Source organism: Malaclemys terrapin, chromosome 8 (genome assembly GCF_027887155.1).
Source record: "Malaclemys terrapin pileata isolate rMalTer1 chromosome 8, rMalTer1.hap1, whole genome shotgun sequence".
NCBI lineage: Eukaryota > Metazoa > Chordata > Testudines > Emydidae > Malaclemys > Malaclemys terrapin.
Genome location: NC_071512.1, coordinates 17,335,417 through 17,359,277, shown reverse-complemented (window position 1 = coordinate 17,359,277; position 23,861 = coordinate 17,335,417).

The window sequence follows — 23,861 nt, the reverse complement described above, 5'->3', positions numbered from 1 at the left end:
ATATGCTCTGTCTGAACTCTTGCGGCTGCTGGGGACTGGGAGAATGAAATCACATATTTTCTCACTTCCGTTACTCTTCCTAGGCAAACTGTGTTTTTCTTTTAACTGCCCTACCCCTCCCAGGTGCTAATCACAATGTGGAATTGTTAGTTGTTTTGTAATGTTTGGGTGGACAGGGAAAAGGGGAGAAGGATATATGCAAGTAAGTATGCCGCAGACATAGTTAGTAAACGGAAGCCTAACTGACGCCCTGAGAGCCTTTAAATGCATCTAGTAAATCTCTTGTAAGCATATTATGCATAAACATTTAGGTACATGTTAGTTTGTTTTACTTGACATCCCTGAATCTTAAAACATAAGTAAGTTGATTCAAAGTAGGCCAGAAGATCTCTGAGGTTTCATTTCTTCTGTGCTGCTGACAGGTTCTACAAATTTAACTAGTACTGGGAATGTGCCCTGATACTAAACGACCTATTTTCCACCCACTGGTGACAAACCTCCACAATGTTTATCTTCTCCTGGATCCCAGGACATAGAATCTGGGAAGAGAAGGATCTGTATTTTCAGTCAAGACTACAGACAATAAAAAAACCAAAAATCTTTCATAGTCATGTGCAGTGTTCTTGTAGCTGTGTTGGTCCCAGGATATTAGAGAGATAGGGTGGAAGAGGTAATATATTTTATTGGACAACAAAGAGCTTTTGTTTAGCTCGAAAGCTCGTCTCTCGCCAACAGAAGTTGGCCTAATGAAAGATATTACCTCATCCACCTTGTCTCTCTAATATTAAAAACAAGTGAATAATGTCTCTATGCAGAACAGATAGTTGTATATTTCACTGTAATTTATAAATGCATATAAAAAGGTTATCTTTATTTTATTTTGGCTGTTGCATACTCTTATTCCAGTGCAAATATTTGCAACCGGTTTTGATTCTTCCATTTTATTAGTGTGTGTCTTTGTTTTTGTATCTTGTTATTCCTGCATTACAAGAATGTTTGTTTTCAACTGTGGGGTTTTTATTTTGTCCCGTTAACCTTAGAGTTGAGTACCTGTAAAGTTTAAGAGTCTGAATTCTAATCTGTATCTGAGCTCTGTATGAGCTCTCTGAGCACATCTGTATTTGGATGTGAATTTGTCTATGTACTGTAGGCTTATAGGATATGCCATTTAACATTACTGTTGCATAGAGTTGCCAACGCTTGTCATTTTTTCGCAAATTGTGTGATATTTAGTGTTTCTTCTTAGAGCCTGGATTTGTATCACTGTGGGAATCTCACTTCATTTTTTAAAGTTAATTTTCTAGCTCTTGTGGTTTCAGAGAAAAGCTTTGAAAATGTGGCCCATATGCATCTCCTTCTGTGCTTGAGTAGAATCCACTGCCTTTTCTGGAGGTCAGAAGGCAAATTTTTTGCAGTCATGTTCCCCATTGTAACCTTTGCTTTTAGGTGATTCCAACTAGTAATTTTAAAAATAAGGAATAAAACCAAACTGAATTCTCTAAGGTTCAAGTCTCCAGGACAGTTATAGATAGTTTAACTTAGTGGAGGATTATGAATAACACAATGAGCAACAAAATTAAAAACTTTATTTAATATAAAATATTGAGTTAAGAAAACAGGCATCACGCTATAGCCATACACTGCACTTATCTTCACATTTTTATGATGCATTCAGGGATGATCAATCCCAAAATGAGGAGAATTGGTATAATCCTATCTCTAATGGTACCTTGATGATGGATGGGCACACCTAATCTAAAATTAGCATGCTACCCTTTTCATAATCAATTATAATAATGCCTCTTCATTAATGAACATTAAATCCACCCTTTTTACCATAACTAAATATTTTCTGCTTTCTTATTGACTCTTTAATATTGTCATTTTAATTAACATATGTGTAAATGCCCTACCAATAACTACCAGTATAGATAACATTTTCTAAAATATTAACATTTTATCTAAAACACCTGTAAAATAAAAAAACAGCTAGGGCCAAAACATGTATACCAGAGGTCACAATGTAATGTCCTAACTTATCTTCAACTTGCCTCTGAATTGTCTATCTTCACTTCACTCAGATTTCACCAAGTGACAATAGTCACTTGACTATTGTCAAGCATATTTTTAAGAAATAGATTTTTTTGAGGGGCCTACTTACATTTCTATATAAACACAAGCAAGCATTATCTCCAAAGGTATATGCTCTTTGCCAACCTTCCTTTGCCTTCCTCTAGCATAAAGTTTAATTTAAAATTTAAGCTTTCAAATCATAATTACTAGAGATGGCAGAGCCAGCAATGGTACCCTGTGTTTTGTTACCTTACAAGTATTTATTTGTATTGTGGTAATGCCTGGAGTCCCTAGTCATTTGGTGGTTGCTATATAAATGAACACAGAGAACGAGACAGTTGCTATCCCCAAGAGCTCACAATGTCAATAGCTAAGACAGAGAACATAGGAGAGAGTATTATCATCATCTCCATTTTAGAGATGGGGAATTGACTTAATCGATATGCTCCTTTTCCAGAGTCACACAGAAGTCTGGCAGAAGAGGGAGACTAATTCAGACCTCCTGAGTCCTCCCATACTTTAACCACAAGGCATTCCACCACCTCACAGTGAGTAGGTTACCATATAACCCATATACTCTGTAAATAAGCATGTTAAACAGTTTGTTAGCATCACACTATGGTGGGCAAATCTTTCTCCAGGCATCCTAAAGCTTTCTACTTGATTCAGATACATTGTTTGGATACTACTGTACAAAGAACCTTCAGATAAGAGGGCCACTTTTTCTGAAGTGTTTAAATAGATTGACACAGCTCTTAGTGGGTGCCAATTTCTGCAAAGAGTTCACGGGTAGTAGAGCACTTCAAGCTTACAGCAGTAAGGACTAGGACAGATGAAAGAATAGTTTCATTCAGCCCTGGCCAAGAACCTGATGAAATGAGGTAGCTGATGAACAAGACATAATTGCACATTGGGGACTTCTTTCTTGTATTTACACCTAATAGATATTCAGTATAGCTGCTTTATTTTTTTTAAGAGCTGCATTATTTTTGAAGGGCATTAAATGGAAATGAGCTGCAAAACCTGTGATTTCTTTTGGCTTTGATTTAGTGCTGTTTTCTGGGTTCTCTTGTAGAACAATTTGATTAGTCAAAGCACAATGTGAAATGTCAAACTTTCATGTTATAAAACAGGTTAGTAGATTTTGTTTTTTTTCTCTCCAGCAAACTTTTTTTGCATTGAAACTAAACACTGTTTTGGAAGTTGTTTCTATAGTTTGTGCTGTCTTCTAAATGCCAGTGACAAAAAAAGGCAACATGTTTATGCATTAAATTTTAAATATCAGTCGCAGCTAACATTCAGCACACATATCTCTGATGTAGAACTGAAAGTGTAAGATGCACAAGTCAGGCTGAAGGTTTTTAATCCTCTAGGGCTGAATTCTGATTCATACTATACAGCTGTGTGAGGGAATAACTTCTTTTATCCCATGTGGGTTCCTTGGACCTTGAGTCCAGGCACAAGGGAGTACATGGGGTTTCCTCACCTGTTTGCTTCCTTCCAAAGCACGGGTGGAGAATGAGCAGAGTCTTGTCTCATTCCCTTTGTCTCCCCCCAATCTCTACTCACTGGCCAAAGTAGATGAGCCAGCACCAGAAAGGAGAGGGATAGCAATTTGCTGCTAGCTTATGCCAGCAGGTTATTTTTTACTATTCTACCAGAACTCAGAGAATAGAACAAGACTTGGTGAGTCCACAAAAGGATTTAAACTCAGTGAACTTGTGATGAGTTATCCATGATGCTGAGAAGTCCAACAGTGAAACACATACTCTCCTTACCACTCTTCAATCTCCTGTGTGCCTGATATAGTCTGCATTATGGCATAACTGAATGTATGACATCCTGATTGCTTTCATAATGTTAATTTTTGAATCACAAAAAGTTGGGCCTCAGTATCATTGAATGAAGAGGAAGCGTCCAATTTTCAAACATGCCTCTAAGTTAGAATTTTGATTTAGACCTCCAAATCGGCAGTTGATGTTGGGCCTCCTTAGAAGGTGAAAAATGTGAACTAAATGAAACCAATCATAGAAACTGTCTGCTTTCCACACAAAATTTTGAGTGTCTGTCAAATGGAATGCCAGAAAGCCAAGACATTTTTTTTGGGCCCAAAACTAGAATATTTATTTTTATTTTGAAACACTGTCATGGTGTCTCATGGGAGTTGTAGCTTAGAAGCGTCATACTTCCATTCTCCTTTATGGGCCAGGCTATCGAACTTCAAAGAATATTTTTTTTCCTTCAGGTTTTGGGCGTTCCATTTTGACAAACTTGACGTTTTTGTTGGAGGGAAGAGCTTCAACCAATTCTGCCATTAACTGCCAATTTTCACATGCAGATGTGGGACTGGCTGCCCTCTTTGTATGCCTAAGTTTGGAAACTGGATCTACAAAGCACTGCTTGGTTGTGCTGTAATATACTTGAATGTGTGCACACATCCATTACACAATGACAGTCTTCATGTGGAGGAGTATCAAAGCATGTTGCCCAGTGGATGGACCGGAAAAATTATAAAATTCTTAACTGGCAGATTCACCCTTGGCTTGACTGCATAAACTTGTGTTTGTCTCGCTGGGATTCCATCCCTAATGCAGCATTTTTGAAGTGTTGTTGACAACAGTCATTTGTCTGCAGTCACCAATTTATGTTGTATACAAACAGAAAGCTTCTGTTTACACACACATAGCTTGAGAAGCAGCAATAATGAGACCAAAAAAAAAAAAAAAAAAAAAAGAAATGCTTGACAGTTTAATGGAGATTTTTGGTAAAACATATTTTCTAAATTTTTTCTCGAGAGCAGCTGAGGGTCTCTAAAGATTTCAGAAGTAGCTTTTGTTGTAAAAGGAGCTGAACATTGCTGTCAATTTCTAACTGCACTGACAGTTTCAGACATTATGGGCCTGATTCCTCTTTTTTACATCAATGTAAATTGTGCCGACTGGCTTTAAAGCCAGTGACATTAAACCTGTGTAAAGATTGTATAGGTGTGATCAGAACCAGAATGTCTTTATTTTAATAACATTCTAGTGGGCTTATTTTTACACGTTCCTTTCTAAGTCTTGCAATGATCTAGAACTGTGTTTGCAACTCAAACCTTCCCCTCAAGAATCTGCCAAATGTGAATCCAAACAAGTCAGTTTGGATCTAACTTTTTTAGAAGTCTTGAAATTGCATCTGGATTTTTAATTCCCAAGTTGCAAATCTCCCATATCGGGTTTTGGTTCTGATCGTTCTAGAGCAGGGGTGGGCAAACCTTTTGGCCTGTGGGCCGCATGTGGGTATGGCAATTGAATGGCGGGCCACGAATGCCTCGTGGGGGAGGGGAACTCTAGGGGGTGTAGCATGGGGGGGCTCTATAAGGGATGTTACCGAGGTGGGGTGAGGGGGATTCATGGGGTATGGCGCGGGGGGTGGGCTCTACGGAGGCAGTACTGGGGACTCGTAGGGGCCCTGCCAGCAGTGACACCAAGGCGGCTGTACCAGGCACCGCCACGGGCGGAGGCACTCTAGCTAGGAGGTGCGGCCCCAGGGCGGTTTTGAAGCTCTCGAGGATGAGGCCATAGGAGATTGGGAGGGGACTGGGCACACTGCCACGTAGGGGCAGGGCTGGCACGTAGGGGCAGGGTTCCAATCCCAAAAACAGCGTGGTGAAGTTGTGCCTGTGCAGTGTAGCTCTGCGAGCCGGAAGATGGTGCTTATCAAGGGGATTGTGAGTCAGGCTGGGGAGTGCCGGGCGGGCGGAGCAGGGCAAGCCCCCAACCCCGCTCCCCAGCGGGAGCTCGAGGGCTGGATAAAAACGTCTGATGGGCCAGAAGCGACCCGTGGGTCATAGTTTGCCCACCCCTGTTCTAGAGAAACACATTTTGGATCCAGTCCCATCTTCGTGGTCAGATTTATTGTGAAGTTATCTGCCACATATAACCCTATTTGTAACAATCCTTCCCTCTTCCCCCTTCAAATGACTTCATTATTTGCAAACATTCCTCCAATAGGCTGCATTTTGTTCATAACAGAGTTATCTTTGTAGCATTGGCTTTAATTATTTATGTCTGACTGGGGTGGAGTGTGATTGGTTGCCTAAGTCAGATGGTACATTCTGCTCTCCCATTAGATAAATGAACATTTTAAATAGGGAACAATTAATAACAATACTAAAAGAATAATGCATATCCCACTATGAATTTTCAGACAAACATCCAGGCTATATACCTCAGGATATACACACTTTCATGAACAAACAAGCAGTAATCCCAACACTTGTAATCAAGAAATAGTGATCCCACCAACAATACTGGAGTGAAAACCCACACGATTCCTACAAATATCCATCAATTGCTTTTGGCACTTCTTGACCAGCTCTGATAATAAAACACATTAAGTTCTACTTCAGATCATGTCAACATTGTTTTAGCTAGGCCTTTGGAGATAAACACAAATAGTCTGTTTTTTCCAGGTGTATTTATCCTTCATACTCCCGCTGTGAGCTATGAAGCAATTATAACAGCACTTTTGCAGCCTGTAAATGACATAGAAGGATGTGCAGGTGGCTCTGTAAATGAAATCTCTCTGACAGCACTCTTTGCACAGGGAGTTTGATTTAGAAGCACAATATTACAGTCTCTGAGACACAAATGAACTCATAGTGTAGCTGCACTCTGAAACAGATTTTAATATTAACTAGGTCAACCATTATCTAAGGATTGAAAGAAACATTCAGAATAACTGAAACGGCTCTGTGCTTTTAAAATTTAGAAGTGCTTATTTTTTGGGTAGAACCATTCACTTTCTAAAGAAGAGTAATCACCCACTTTTATATATATGAGGCTTTCAAAAATGACTAATGGTTTTGGGTGCCTCAAGCTGTGCATGCCCATCTGGAGAAATCATTAAAAAGGGCTAATATTCAGGAGGTGGGTGCTTCACACTTTCATTTTAGATCCTTTTAAGTTGTCTAAATTGGGAGCCCAAAATTGCTAGCCACTTCTGAAAATCTTGGCCCAAATCTTTTCTTTTGACTAGAGCTGGGTAATGAGTACAAAGGGATTCTTGAGTATCTTCATGAATAGATAGGGTGTTTTTCTTCGCTAATGTAGTGCCAATTGGTGGTGGCTGCAAACTACGAACTTGTTTATGAAAATGTTTGCAAATCCCAACATCTTAATGAACTTAAGCCCAAATAATTGATCATCCAAACTACATATTTGAGTGTGCATATATTATTTGTCATTAATTACTATTATTTATTGGCATTGTGATAGCACCTTGAAGCCTCAATTGGGATTAGGACCCCATTGTGCTAGGCACTGTACAAACTGTATCACAGATAGTCTCCAATTCAAACAGCTATTCGTTGTTTTCCTGTTCAAAATGTCATGTCATAGTAGTCTATATTTGCCAAGCTCAATGGATCTCTGATTGGGTTGACATCTAGATGTTAAATAATTTAATCTGAAAGCAGAAATGCCTGTGATTTATTTAAAGTAGAAAACAGTTTTCCTATCCCATGAAAATGTTAGAGATTTAAAAAAATGTTCCATTCCACCCTGGGACACCCTCAAGATCTTTTGAAATTTGAGACAGACACATTCACCCCCAACCTGAAATAGCCAAAGGCTTGGTGGTTAAGGCACTCACCTGCTTGATTTCAACCTGGCTTTCCTGCATCCCATGTAGATCCCAAGCTATTGGGTATTCTAGGGTGGGGTCTCTCTTTCTCTGGTTTTGACCAGAAATTTGATGCTGGGTTTGAGAAACTGATATGATACACTCCTGCAAAAAATTTTGGTCTTGACAAGTCAGCACTATCCAGCCAAAAAGCACTTGGTCAAAATTCTCAGCCAGCTCTGATTTTAAGTGACCATTCACATACTGTGACAGATGCATGGTGAAATAGTCTAAGTGAACAATACACAAACAACCCAGCAGTTGAATTTGGTCTACAAAGTATTTGGCAAATACTTATTCTTTAATCCTGTAATGCAGTGGTGTGCAAACGTTTCCAGTCGCGCTTCCACTTACCATTCACAAAATCTGTCACCTTCTCCCCCTTCCATTACTTGTGTAACCGTGCTTTAGTGGGTCACAACTGAGGATGCCAAATTCAGGACGATCTGCTGACAAATAGGGCAAACACAACCCCAAACTGGTGGTTATTCTTTTATAAGATATACCAAACCAGCCACAAAAGTATCTCCTGTTTCACCAAACTGGCTAATGAGAAAACATTAAGGCAGTTTCCTCAGGCATTCCAGTTCTTATATCACCACCAAAACCACTGGATTCAGAGATGAGTGGTTCTTTACAACCAGTCTCATCAAATAATAGTTTTTTCTGATCCCAAAGGATCAGCCACACACCCAAGTCAATATATAACGTAGATCTAACCCCAAAATCATGGTGATGCCAATCCTTTAGTATCTAAAATCTAAAGGTTTATTCATAAAAAGAAAGAAAGGCAAGAGTTAAAATTGGTTAAAGGAATCAATTACATACAGTAATGGCAAAGTCCTTGGTTCAGGCTTGTAGCAGTGATGGAATAAACTGCTGGCTTAAGTCAAATCTCTGGAGTACATCCACAGCTTAGATGGGTCATTCAGTCCATTGTTCAGAGCTTCAGTTTGTAGCGCAAGGTTCCTCCAGAGGTAAGAAGCAGGATTGAAGACAAAATGGAGAAGATGCAGCTGCCTTTTATAGTCTTTTGCCATGTGGCCTGTGCTTCCTTTGTTTCAAACACAAGCTGCCCAGCACGTGGCTTGGAAACCTTGGAGTTCTGTCCATGGGCACGTCCCTGCATGCCTTGCTGAGTCATAAGGTGTATCTGCCTTCTCTCAATGGGTCAGTTGTATAGCTGATAGTCCTTAATGGGCCATCAAGCAGGGTAGGCAGTGCTGATGTCAAACTGTCTGGGGGTGTCATCCAAAAGCATAGCACAAGTTTGGAATACAGACATACATACATATCTATAACTCATAATACAAAGGTGATACAAACATATAAACTAGATTATCCTATCTGGCAAATTATAACATTTTTGCAGATATCTTACATGGCATATCTGGCTGTGACCGGTGTCCCAGTGGGGGATAGCTGTGGTCACTCAATTTGGGTGAACTGCAAAGAATGGGGCAGACAATCCCCATAAAGCTGGTTGATAGTCCAATACTTATAACTTCACATACAAAAATGATACATGCACACAGATAGCATAATCATAACCAGCAAAACATAACCTTTTCATAGACATCTCACTTGACAACCTTTGTACAATATTTGCTGCAACTATATATCAGTGGTTGCAACAATGAACTATATGGTCATATTCTAATCAGATAACATCACAACTTGTAATCTGAAATTGGTTGTTTTGTATTAGTTGAAATCGAAACTGTTTTTCATGCTGGAAGGTGGAGGGGATGCACAGATGAGACTATTAATTCATTTGGTTGGTGTTAGAACATCTGATTCACTTGAGCGGTCCCGGGCTCTCTCTTATTATTATTATTATGCTGGTCTATGTCTTTTAACATCAATTATTAATCAGTAAATGAGTTTTAAAATTAATGAGAATCAAAATTAATTTTAAAGGCATAGCAGGCCTACTGTAGTTATGAAACTTACCAAATTGTTGAAAATAAGCCAGCCTGTGCTTTTATTTGTGTTTGTTTTTAAAGGGGCAAAAGGCCAAAATCTCTTTCCATGCCCCCCACCCGAGAACCTCATGCGTCCCCTCCCCACCCCCCCAGTTTGTGCACCACTGCTGTAATGTATTCCTTGCTCATAAGGGGCCATCCTGCATCATTAAAGTCAATGGGAGTTTTGCCATTGACTTCAACAGAGAGATGGATTAAGCCTTGACTACGTATTCAGTCTACTCATGAAAAGACCAGTGGGCTAAATGTGTCGAATATAACTTATTTACAACAGAAAATGCAAGTAGCTCTGTTTCTGAGTCAATTCACTACCTGGCAAGAAAACTTTGCTCGCTGGCATAGGATCTCTAGGCACTTGCTAGAGTTGTGTGAATTTGTGGGTGGCAGGGAAGAGATGATAATTGTCTGTCAAACGTTCTTCCCACCTTTATTTACTATACTCTGAATTGTCAAAGTTTCTCCATTCACAGTGAAATCACTCACTAGACCAATTGTAGCACAAAAGCAATTGGCCGTACAGTTCCCATCTTTTCTATTTGATTACATACCTGTGTATAGTCCCTAGATAGGATGTGCTCTCAGTGATTTGTTCTACTGTATTTGCTTTAGTTTGTTGGTAGGCAGCTATCGCTGGGATGATAGTTAAAATTATACATGACATTTGCAGGATATTAACATTCAAATGTATGGGTTACTAAGTTAAAGTGTCCTTAGTGCGTCACTACTGTAATTCAAACTCTGATGCCCTATTTAAATAGAATATGTTTGAGCTTGGTTGACAAAAGATTAAGGAGTTTGATAGTGAATAATGTGTAAAGGTTCAGTGCAGAGGTGAAATGTGTCTGCATTGGAAATGTGAACAAACTGAGCAGCTATGAATGCTTAGAAGGCTATATAAATATAATTTAGTTTATTTCAGAACAAATTAAGGACTAACAGGCCAATACCATTTTAGATAACAGTTCCAAGGTGATGATGTGGAGATGGTTCTAAGTTATGTGTCAATGTCTTGGACTTGGTTTTCCTCAGTGAAGCTGGAGTTTTTCTCCTAACCATGTTTAATATATTAAGTCATCCCAACAGATTGGTTTCTTCAGTATTAGGACTGGATATCGTAGTTTTACTCTAATACCAAAAAGCATTTCTGCTACTATAGTCTTTCTATTAATTAAGTTAGTGCTTACAGGTAGTCAGTTGGGAATTTTTCAGCTAAACACTTTTCATCGGAAGATGCTGATTTGTCAAAATTGAAACATTTTGTGGAACTATATCAGTTTCAATACAACTTTCATTGGAAAGATTTCTCAGGTCCGGGAGAAAGCCAACCATCTCAGAATAGCCAATGTCCCAGAGGCTAGGGCACTCATCTGAGATATGGGAGACCCAGGTTCAAATTCCTCTTTGCCCTGTCTGATTCAGAGCAGGGATTAGAAACTGGTGTTCACATCCCAGGGGAGTGCCCTAATCACTGGGCTATTGGCTATTCGGGAGTGAGGCACTCTTCCCTTTGTTGTTTTTTCCTTCACAGAAGAATTCAAAAGGTCTCTGTTTCATCCCAATGCAGAATGGGAACAATTTTTGAAATCTTGAAAATTTTGATGGGACAGGAAAATGGTTTCTCACCCAGGTCTACGAATGGGGATGAAATTAACCCATTTGTACTACTTAAGTCCCACTTTTTGATCCTTGTTTGTACAGCACCTATCACGATGGGCTCTTGGTCTATGGCCAGGCTCTTAGTCAATATAGTAATACAAATAATAAATACATTTTCTGCTGCTCTTTATCGAAAAGAGCAGGATCTGAATCCTGCTCCCACTTGACTACCTAGGAAAACATCTCAAAGATGTATTCCTTTAGTTGCTAGCTACACTTTAAAGACTGAAGACTCCCTGAAGACCCTGGTAGAGGGTGGTTGTTGCTATAAGATTACTGTCTTGTTATAGGACCAATCTTTCTTAACTTCTAGAATTACAACTTAGACTAAGAAAATCTCCTCTCCTTTTTTGACCAGAACCATTAGGGACAAAAGCATCTTGTTCCTTAACTGTGTTTGGGTTCCCTGTTGGTTGACTGACTGGTTGACTGTTTTCTTGCAAATATAGTAAACATCCTGGGGAGGTGGGCGTAGTTTTTCTTTGTAAAAGAAGGAAATGTTCTGCAATTGGAGGATGATTTTTTTTGCTTCTGTTGCTTCATTGTCCATGTTGATCTGCCTTCAGAATACTATTGTGATAATGCTTTCTCTGAGGGATTTAAGCTGCAGCTGGCCTTCAAACCATTCCTCTCTTATAAAATACACTCTTATTTTCCTCAAACAGCTTCTAGCTTTTAAAATAACCATGATGGTCAGATTATCATCTGGTGTAAAATGGTGTGGCTCTGTTGCAGCCAGTGGAGCTGTACTGATTTATAGAAGCTGAGATTCTGGCCCAGTGTTTGAAGTATATTTGGATATCATTCTTAACAGGTGCATATTGGGTTTGTAGCTTGGATAACGAATGACTAAGCAGGGAAAATAACCATCTACAAGTATGTGAAGGGTGTAAAACCCCAAGGAAGGAGAGGAATTGGTAAAGGTGGTCCAAGGAGCTAAGAAGGAGTAATAGGTTGAAATTAAGGCAAGGAAACAGGTAGACTTATTGCATCCTTCTAAGGCAAATGCACTGAGAACACACCAGTTTACTCTCTGGGGTTTCAGTGATGAGATCTTCACAATCAAACTATCTGAATATCAAAAATCCCATGACACTATTTTTAAAAATATTATTTTCCCTGTTCAACATCCCCCCTCCCCATCCCTGTCTGTGGGATGGATTTTCCATGGTTTTATTGGAGGCCAGTAAACTGGCCAATAGCAACAGAGGATGAGTACTTCAGAACATGACGAGCTGGTGAGATCCTAGTGTTCTAGGACATTGACTAGAGATGCAGTCATTGGTTACTGTGGCCAGAGTCCTAAACACAGATATAGCAGAACCTGGCTTAACCACACAATGTATAATATCTACCAGTAAATTGTAGCATGTCTGCCCCTCATGTGTGCAAAGTTTAATGGCAGCGAGGGGAGATCTCCTATTACTAAGACTTCGTTATTTCTTTGCAAAAACATACAGCCGTATATTTGCTAATATATTAAGTGTTATCATAAATAATTGAGTCAACTGTAGCTGTCAAAATAAGCAACAAAGTGCATGCAGTGATGCATTGCTCTGGCTTTTTAAAATTGTGACTTTTTGCAAGCAAGTGTATACTAATGCACAATGGGGCTGTAAGTCATTAGTGCAAAGGAGAACATTTCAAGAAAAGTAAAGTGAACATCCATTTAGCAGACTTTAGGATCAGGCCACTATGTTGCCTGGGCTACTTTTGTATTTTCACAGCTGGTCTGTCATAATAGTGGCTTGCACTTTGTGCAAACCTATTAAACTGAATAACTGTGCTCTGATCTACTATTCTAGTCATTTTTCAGCAGGCAATCATTCATCATAAATGCACATAAAACTGAAATTCAATTAATCAACTCGTACAATGAGCCCGTCTCTTGCTATTTTTTTCTAATACATTTTTTCTTTGAATAAAAATGTAATTGTCACTGCAAAATATCAAACCAGAGCCATATAACAAATAGCTATGGATTTGTAATTAAACCTAATAAAACCTAAGATGAAGTATAAAAGGCAGAGAGCTAAAATCCATTTAAAACTTATTATGAGAAATTCAATGCCAGGTTTCTTTCGGACAGAGCACAACATACTCTGGTTAGTAACAAAACACTGTTATTGGTTTTGATAATGAAATCCAAAGTATGATTCAGTGGACATGGAGTAAATAGCTAATGGCAAGAAAAGACAGTGAAATATTAGCAAGACCTGGAAACAGACCCATTATCTTCTATTATAATCAGCAGCCAGGTTAGTTATTTCCCCCTCTATATGTGATGCCACTTGGCTCTCAAGAAGCAAGTTATTATTTCTTGTTACCGAGAGTGCCATATGATATTACTTGCCATTTTTATTTTTAGGAGAGGTGAAGGGTATTCATTTTTAAAAAGCTTATACTGTTGGTGCAAGACAGTAAGTATGATGAGTGAACAGATGCCCCAATAGCCCAGAGAAACAATGTATTTTAAAAGGGAGAGGGTTAGACTCAATGAGCCAGCTCTCCAGAAGATTGAGTTTCCTCCTGCTATACTTTTTTCAGCTTTAAGAGTCAATCTTGTAAACATCCCTGGCTAATAATTCTTTTCATAAACCCTAATTCAGGTAGCAAGGGTGGGCTCCACTAAAGCATCTAAACCCAGATTTAAGTGGGTCTCTTGAATAAAATCCAACGGTTTATCTAGCCATTTATTTTGTTAATACCTTTCAACACTCTCTTCCTAATTTCATTTTTTTCATATTAATCCATACAGTATTTTCATCAGTTCAGTCCCCAGCAGAGCTGAGAACTAATGAATCTACCACACAGCAGGAGATATAAAATTGACCTTAGGGTCAGCTAATGTGAGAGTGATGGAGATGCATCCATTATACTGACTTGTTGATATCCTCCATTATGTGTCTGCAGCATTAATGCACTTTCATTCCAAAGCTGTACACCTGGCAATATTTTGATGTGCTTGGACCTCTGCTATTGACTCCCATGGCTAACCTTTAAGAGATTCAACCTTGGCAGCCATTCCAAAAGCTCAATGTGGCTTACAGTTCAGCTCACAGAAATGGAAGAGAGAGGATTTGAGCACAAGTGAAGAGGACTTGGCTGAAGGATGAAAGGGTTTGGATGTATCATGTGGATAATAGAAAACAATGGAGAATCCATTTGCCTTCAGTATAGACCTGGTGAAGAATCAGTCATTGAAACTATTCAGGGTGAGGAAGAATCTAGGTGATTAGCAGATTTTATGGGACTGGAGGAAGCGATCTCGAATGCCTGGTGATTTGACAGTCCAGCACTGAAGTGTAAGGTCCAGAGTAATGCTAAATTTGCAAGCTGCACAAGACTCAGTGCGGAGATAGCCGAGGAGCACTACATCAGATTGTGGAGGGGGTCAGATGGCTGAAACCAGGCTAAATTGGGGTGGACCAGTTTGCGAGGCTGTGATCGGATGCCGGAATGGGGAACAGACTAGCAGATCACTGCCTGAATATGCGACAGGATGCTGTAGTTGGGAGTAGCTTCAGTAATTACGATTTTCAAGCAGTTTCATTTGTGTTCTTCAGCTCATGTATTCAAATGTGGTGTGGTGACACTGCACACTACTAACCAGCTGCCACATGGCTGAATTTCAGTAAAAGTATCGCATTTGAACTAGTTAGCACCACTCAATATCTACTGTCACAGGCCCAAGGACTTCTTCCCTCAGGGGGTCCCATAAAAAGGCAAATCAGCATTGTATATTGCTAACGCTGTTGCAAGCGTCGCAGGGCATTTTGGGAAGGGTCATAAGTGTAAGTGAGTGTGGAATGGAAGATTCCTTTGCAGGTCGCGAGAGGCCAGAGTGGGGAAAAGGAAGAGAGCAGAGAAAGTGTTAACTCAACACTGTAGCTAGCTCAGTCCAATGATAAGACGCTACGCTGGCCCCAGTCCAAGGTCATGGAAATCTGCAGCAGTGTTTATCTCTCACTCAGCCACAGAGAGCCATAAGAAAAGAAAAAGTACACTGAACCAGGGCTGCAGAGATGGAAAACAAAGTCGAGACAATGGGGGGGGGGGTTATATTTGATTCAGAAGATTACTCTATTAGAACATCGCCCTCTCACTGACTCACTGGTTCAGTGCTGACCCAAAGGAGAGAGTGCTACTTTGAATTACTATCATAACTTCCTGCAGTAGGCTGGATTTTCCTTAGATGTCTCCCATCCTAAATGCTGACTTCACCTGACCCTGATTCCAGCCCAAGGTAATGATACCACAGGATTTTCCTGAGCAATGAGATGAGGCAGCTTGTGATTTGTACATTACATGTTACTTGACTTTATAAATCTCTAGAAATGTAATGCTTCATTTCCAATGCGTCACAGAGGAAGCTATTTCAGCAAGAAAACCAACATTTCCTGGGATGGCTGATTTCCTTTCAAGCTCCTTTGCAGGCTCCTAACTCTGGAATCTTCCACCTCACCTTCTATGCAGGGAAGATCTGTGACCGGTTGGGTCACAGAAACCCCCTTGGGGCTGCCAACTGATGTGCCAAGACTACTCCTGCCCCTGCTTTCCCTGCCAGCTCGGGACCCCAGCACCCTGTCTTGCTGAGCAGAAATCCCCATCTGCTCCAACAAAGACCCAGGGTCTGAATTACTTGCCCCAAAGCTGCAGGTTTACCTGAAAGCAGCTAACAGAAGTGTTCCTGTCTTTAACACTCAGATGTCCAGCCCCTAATGGGGACCAAACCCCAAATAAATCTGTTTTACCATGTATAAAGCTTATCCATGGTAAACTCATCAATTGTTCACCCTCTATAACACTGATAGAGAGATATGCACAGCTGTTTGCCCCTCCCCCCCCAGGTATTAATACATACTCTGGGTTAATTAATACATTAAAAAGTGATTTTATTAAATACAGAAAGTAGGATTTAAGTGGTTCCAAGTAGTAACAGACAGAACAAAGTGAGTTACCAAGCAAAATAAAACAAAACACACAAATCTAAGCCTAATACAGTAATACAATTGAGTACAGATAATATCTCACCCTGGAAGATGTTTCAGTAAGTCTCTTTCACAGACTGGACACCTTCCTAGTCTGGGCACAATCCTTTCCCCTGGTACAGCCCTTGTTCCAGCTCAGGTGGTAGCTAGCGGATTCCTCATGATGGCTCTCACTTTTTCTGTTCCACCCTGATATATATATATTGCATAAGGCAGGAATCCTTTGTCCTTCTCTGGGTTCCTACCCCTTCCTTCTCAATGGAAAAGCACCAGGTTAAAGATGGATTCCAGTTCAGGTGACATGATCACATGTCACTGTAAGACTTCATTACCCGTTTGCCAGAACACACATATACAGGAAGACTTACAGGTAAAACAGAGCCATCTGCAGTCAATTGTCCTGGATGATGGGAGCCATCAAGATTCCAAACCACCATTAATGGCCCACACTTTGCATAATTACAATAGGCCCTCAGAGTTATATTTCATATTTCTAGTTTCAGATACAAGAGTGACACATTTATACAAATAGGATGAACACACTCAGTAGATTATAAGCTTTGTAATGATATCTTACAAGAGACCTTTTGCATGAAGTATATTACATTAAATTCAAACTCATTAGCATATTTTCATAAAATCATATAGAGTGGCAACGTCACAAGATCATGCTTCTCTTTGCCTCAATCTCTCTCTCCTGCTCCACCAGAAAATGCCACTTAGTCTGGGATGTAGTCAAGATCCAATTGCTACATCACCCTGTCTGTGCTTGTGAATGAGTGTGTTCAAGGCTGGGTTAGCACAAGAAACACTCTTTATTTGCACAGGGGGTAGTTATGATCTCAAATCTTGTGGTCAAGGAGTGCCAGGGTGGTGCGAGGCGTGACCTCTCCGGGGGAATGGAGCCCTATGGAGCTCTTCACTTGACTGCAGTACAGGGGGAAATGTGTGCTGATTCCCTCTGAAAGAGTATGGCAGGAGCCAGGATCATTCATATTCTACCACCTATGTGTGGTGGCGGTGTGGGCAGTGTGCCTGATTTACACAGTGCTTCGACAAAACCCCTCTACACACACACCCACACACACAGTCCAAGGCTGAAGAGATACAACTGAACCCCATGTTTACCATGTCTTGTCTTTTGTGCCCTGTGACTCTGGGCAGGTCTATACTAGTGGGTTAAGTCTACCTAAGTTATGCAACTCCACCTACATAGCTTAGGTTGACATAGTGCGGTGTCTACACCGTGCTGGGTCGACGGGAGAAACTCTCCCGTCAATTTACCGTATGCTTCTTGTTCCAGTGTAGTACCGGAGTTGATGGGAGAGCGATCTGCAGTCTATTTAGTGGGTCTTCACTAGACCCGCTAAATCGACCCCCAGTGGATCGATGTCCGCACATCAATCCACGGTAAGTGTAGACATACCCTCTGATTGTGCCTTAAACCCTTTGGGGTACTAGCCTTCTACTATACAGCAGCAAGTACATTCATGTCACCATATTAATTATACATAAAACTACATGAAGAGAACATTAAGGGTTCAAAATCAAGTGCTCAAAAGTTAGGAAATGGCAGAATTAAGGGTACCCATGTAACATTAATTTGGCCCCTTTGTGCATCTGAATTATGATAGTCAATTACTTAATCATTTTTTTTCACAGAACCCCTGCCTCATTTGGGGCACAGAATGGATGGGACTTGCTTAATGACCAAGCTATCCAATATTTCGTTTTCTCTTCATTAAGTGAGCGGTCCCAAGCCTGATTTCCTGTGCGCTGTTCAAGCCCTGCTCAAACCTAGCTTTTCTGTGGTGCTCATTACTGTAGTATCTGAGTGCTTCACAAACATAAATGAATTTATTTTCACAACACCCCTGTAAGGTGAGGGGGCGATATCCCCATTTTACAGAAGGGAAACTGAGACACAGAGATTAAGGTCAAAAGACTCCACTAATTTTGGGTGTCCAATTTGAGACACCTAGGACCAGATATTTCGGAGCATGTCACATTCATATGTTCAAAGTACAGCTCTCATTCACTTCAATGGCAGCTGTGAATGCTCAGCTCTTCTTCTGCAAATCGGATCTCCAGAGCTGCAAATTAGACACTCAGGAAAAAAAAAGAACACATATTTAGTGACCAACTTGAAAAGGTTGGTTTATATTGCATACACACTAGGAGAGCAAATTAACATAGCACAGGCAGCCTTAATTAAGGCATTTCCTAATTTTGGAGTGCTTGACTTTGCAATCTTACCTTCTTAATATATGGTTGGGTTGTTTTTTAAGCAAATGGAAAACAGAATTTCCATCATGTGATGACAAATTGACACCCATGTGGGTCATCAGCAGGCTTGGAACCAGACTTTCTGCCACTTAAGAGAACAGTAACATAGATGGCAACCTACTACCACTAAGTGGGCCAGAACTATAGGCAGACAGGACATTTTGCCTGTGGATTTCGGATATTTGCTGACAGCAGAGGAATGGTGAGACTTGGGAATCTTGTGTTCCATTCCAGACTCTTCTGTCCTTTCCCCACAAATGTGACCCCTTCTGTCCAGTCCCCTCCAACTTTTCCTTGTCCCAGCCCCAGCATTGTTCTCCTCACCTAGCCAGTCCCAATCCCCACTCATCAGACTTCTTGTTCCAGTCCCAGTCTCCTTACATAGCAAGTCCTAATTTAACCCTTCCAGGCTTCCTGTCCAGTCTCCCTGCTGAACTAGTCCTAGATCTCTTCCTGGCTCCTCATCCAATCTCTCTGCCTCTTCCCCTTACTGGCCTCCAATAACTCTGTCCATCTGGCCTGTCCTCACTGGCTCCCAGTCTCCCCCCCCCACCCCGCCTCAGGCTCCTTGCCCAATTTCAGTCTTCCCCTGGCTCCCAATCCCAGATTCCTTTCTAACCAGTCCCAAGCTGTGCCTCTCCCCAAATCAGTTTTCACACTTCCTACCACTCCCCACCTTTTTTTATCCCAATATACTGCCTCCCTGCCCCCAACAAGTCCAGCCCTTGTCCCTGCTGGATTTGAATTGGACAGCTTCCTTGTCCACATTGCCTGGGTCCAGCTGGGGGGTCATTGAGAACACAGGAGAGAGGGAGTCTCCCTGCTCTCAGTTCAGATGCCTGGACCTGGACTTGGCATGGCCTGCAGCAGCCCAAAGCTGCTATTGCAGGGGAAGTCTTGCTCAGCTCTGTCTGGAGCATGCCCAATGTGGATGGAATCATCAGTGAATCTAAAAATCTAAAAAGTCTCTTTTGAACATGTGAAAACTGCAATTTTTCAGCTTCTCATAACTTGACCAAATATGGGCAGACTTTTATGGGGGCAGGAAAAAGGCACATCCCTGACCCATACATAGGCTACATCCTCCGAAATTTTATGTCCTTGCTGCAGAGCTTGGCAGCACTAGAGCCAATGAAAAGGTCACCAGAATTTTTAAAATGGGCACAACAATGCATTTCTCCCCCCATCATCCCCATTCTCAAATGGCTGAACAATTCTGGATGAAATGTTCCCAAAGAATCCAGCTTGGCATGAAAAAAATTCAGTCCAGTTACAGTTTGGCAAAGTTATAAGCAACTGAAAATAGGGTCTTATTTGAGACGAGTATGGCAACCTTATCAGTAGATGGTGCCACCAGCCCTGCCTATAATAATAGGCTTGGAAGAAAAACTCATCTCTTGATGTATTCTCTCATTCTCAACCTAGAGATCTGGCTGGAAAAAAGGGGACCATGGGAATCACAAAACTTGGTACCAGAGTTTGTTTAAAAATTGTTGCATTCACAATTTTCTGGCTATCTGTCCCTTATTAATAGTAAACAGAGAGCACAGAGTGTGCTACCGGAGTAGCAAGGTTGCGCATTTTAAACAAAGATGTAGATCATGGTCTGGGTTTGAACATGCTGTATCTCAGTATTGTTTTACTTTGTATCAAAACATGACACAATGCTACCCTTCATTTCCCTATCTTTATTCTAGGTGTTTTGGATAACTTACATTGCCTAAACCTTACCACTCCTGTATTATTCAGACTTCAAATCTCTGAGATGTAAGTGCTCCATAGCTTTGTGCACATTCTGCAAAGATAGGAATCTGGGTTTGTTTGGAGGTTTTTTCATCTTTTCTTTGCCTCTGTTGTCTTGAGTATGTTGCTTAAAGAGATGGGATTCTATGGTTCACATTTTCAAGTTCTCAGCACCCACAGTTTGGAGCATACTTTCAGAAGAACTCTGGTCTCGTTGCATTGCAAAGAAGGCCAAATTCTCAAAAGTCCTCAGCACCCATTGTGCTGAACTCATCTTTGAAAAATCCCACCTTAAAATAGGTGGCCAGATTTTCAGGAGACTAAAAGAATAACTCCCTTAGGTTCCTTAAAAAACCCTGACTTGGATGCCTTGAAAGGAGCTGTGCTTTCTTGAAAATCTGGTCACAGTTGTGGGTGCTGAATTCTGCTGAAAATCTGGTCCTAAATTCACAATCTGTCCTGTATCCTCTGTGTGTTACACATCCGTAGTTAACAACAGCCTCCCTAGAACTGCAATGGTAAAATAATATCATTAGTCTAACAAGCCAGAGAGTGAAGAGGATGAAAAACGAGAAAGATGGGAGCTAAGTGAGAAAGGACATATTAGCTTACTTAGCTGAAACCTGGAAGGGCATGATCGGAACTTATTTGAATAATTTTATACTTGCTGCATTGTAATATTGTATTTAGCACACAGCTAGTCTGGTGACTGGCACTGTGTAAGTAACTAACATAAACAGTAAATAAGTATTAAACTTGTCAGTTTGTAGCACAGACTGCTGCACAGATCAGCAAAGTTCATCATGCTTATATTTACAGAGCTGAATAACTTGTACTGTGATGCATTCATATTAACTCCCCATTAACCTGTTGTGTTCCATATATAACTTAATATTTCTTATTTATTGTTTGTTATTTCACTTACTACTCAACTGGCACCGCAGGCAACTGAACTCCTTTGGTAGCTGGATGTTGCCTGGATAAGTCGTAACACTCCTGCATACGTACTTACCATCTGTGCTCCATCAACTCTCCACAGATTCTTTAACTATTAACGGAGCTGTTTAATATTAATTAGTCCTCAGAATGCTGTATTCTCATCATTAGGATTGTACACCAAGGGGCAGGAATTGAGAACATTTGCTCCCAACCTGTTCTTCTGCTCTTCTAAGCTTGTGAAGGAGCCATCTTCAACCCCTCTGTTCCTACTCCCTAGTACCCAGAGGAGCCAAAAATAGGGCCCTCACCTCTGAGCTGTCAGTGCTTCCATTCCCAGCCACCATACCATCAAGGAACCCATGAGAGTTACAACATGTGTCACAGTTCAGTCTCTTGCATATATTGTTTCCTCTCAGAATTAGCAAAATATGCTTGCTGTGGGGTATTGGAAATGCTTGTGGGAAGCTCTGCTATTCTGGTCAGGTAAGAAATACTTTGAGAATAGTAGCTTCTCTTGCAAGGCAAATCTGAACAAAGCTGGCCAGTGATCTCCCCACTGCCAAACTTTCTCCTACCGCCCTGCAATGCACGCTGGGTCATTCCGGCTGACTGAGTGGGTGGCACAAAGAATGCGCTGAGAACTGCCCTGTGCAATGTGGTGGTGGGAACTGGGGGGAGGGGAAGAGATGGGCACTCGTGCATAGTGGTTTCCTATTAAACTAGGAGTTAGTGGAACCTACAAGATGACTTATCCAGGGCCTAGATGAGAGGCCTCGACTGTCCTTTCACTATTTATTGTGCTTTAAGAGCTTTCTTTTCAATGTATATGGGATGTGAAAGTGTCTTACAGCTATAAACCTGCTCCCCCTAACATGCAAGTTGTCTGGTGATTTTGGAAAGAGGACTTTTCCTCTCAAAAGCTGAAGTGGCAGCTCCGTGAGTAGCTGAATGTTAATTTAAGGCCACTGGAATCAAAACGAATAGTTAGATCATATTTTATTTCTCTGATGCTTCCTACAAAGCTATTGATAACAGTGACAGCATTCCATAGAGGTGTACTGGCCAGCCATGTGTTACTTGATAACAATGGTGCTTTCCCTGGGCCTTGGAATTTCCAGCTGTCGAGGGGCTGCCTTCTTAATAAACAGCAGGATGTAAGAGCTTTGACAGACTGAACTTCAGTGCAGGGGATCCTATTAATTCCTAATGACTTTAACTAAATTGATATTAGTTTTTGTTTGTTTGTTTTTGTTTTACAGCCCTTTGTTGAAGTAAGCGATAATTACCGATTCTTGCTGCACAGTAAAATCAGCAATATCTGCTAATAACTGAACTGTTGAATTCGCAGTGTAATACTCCAGGCTTATATAAAAGAAGGTGGGACTTAAGGTTTTACTTCTGCAGACTCTGACATTTTAAATTGTGAACACTGGGATAGGGAAGTTATTTTTGCTCCCCAGATCTATAATAAAGGCTTGCGTTGCTCCCTCTTTTGATGCCCATGCTGCTATAACTGCTGAAGGAGAAGCCCTAGGAGTTAAATAATCTGATGAGGAAGATTTCCAGCCTGGTTTTAGAAGGGATTGGATCTCATTGATTACTTTTGTAATCATTGATTTCATTTGCCCTCGTATGAAATGTAGGGCTTGATTCTGATAAGACTTCACTGGGGTAACTCTGTTGACCTCAGAAGGTTTACCCCAATGCAAGTGAGATCAGAAGTCTCTTAATGTTTAGTTTTATGGTGCTAGGTACCTGTAAATTAGTAAATGTCATGGAATTTTAATGAAGGATTATTGCTGATTATAGGCTTAACCGCTTGATTGCCTCTTCATATTCCATCCAAATATTATCCATCTGACAGTGCAAAGGACATAATGCATATCTACAGGTTCATATGTTGAGTATGGAACTGGTTTAAAATATAGTGTTAACTGTAAGAGTACAGAACTATGTTCATCAGCACAAACTCACTTTCCTATGCTCCATTACCTGTAGGAAAGTTTATGAAGCCGTAGAAACTGAAGAAGAGCCAAATCTTGATCCTGTTGAAGTCACTGGGAGTTTGAATTTCAGTAGTGTAAGGTTTTAGCTCTAACTATGTAGGAAGTTAAGTTATAACTTATAGCTAATTTCCATTTAATGCACTGTAACTGAAACATTCATCTTTTTAAAAGTGATCATGTTAAAAAAAAAACCATTAAAATCTGCCAAGACAGTCTTGTGAATCTGAAAAAAGGAGGTGATAGGGAGGGGAGAACCTTTGTATGACTGTTCATGGATAATAAAATCATGAGTACAACCAAAGTGAAATCACAACTTCTATTTGAGTGAATCTTCACTGATACTTATTTAGCAGCATTAGCAAAGCTGTAGTAATGGAGATGTAACCTCTATGTCACTGGCTTAAATTCAGCTAGCTAGAATGATAGCCGCTGAAAGCTGGCTGGGGGCAAATGTGAAATGAAAGAGTGGTCTCAAGTCACTGTCTAGTAAACAGCTGTGAAAGTTGCTGTTGCAATTA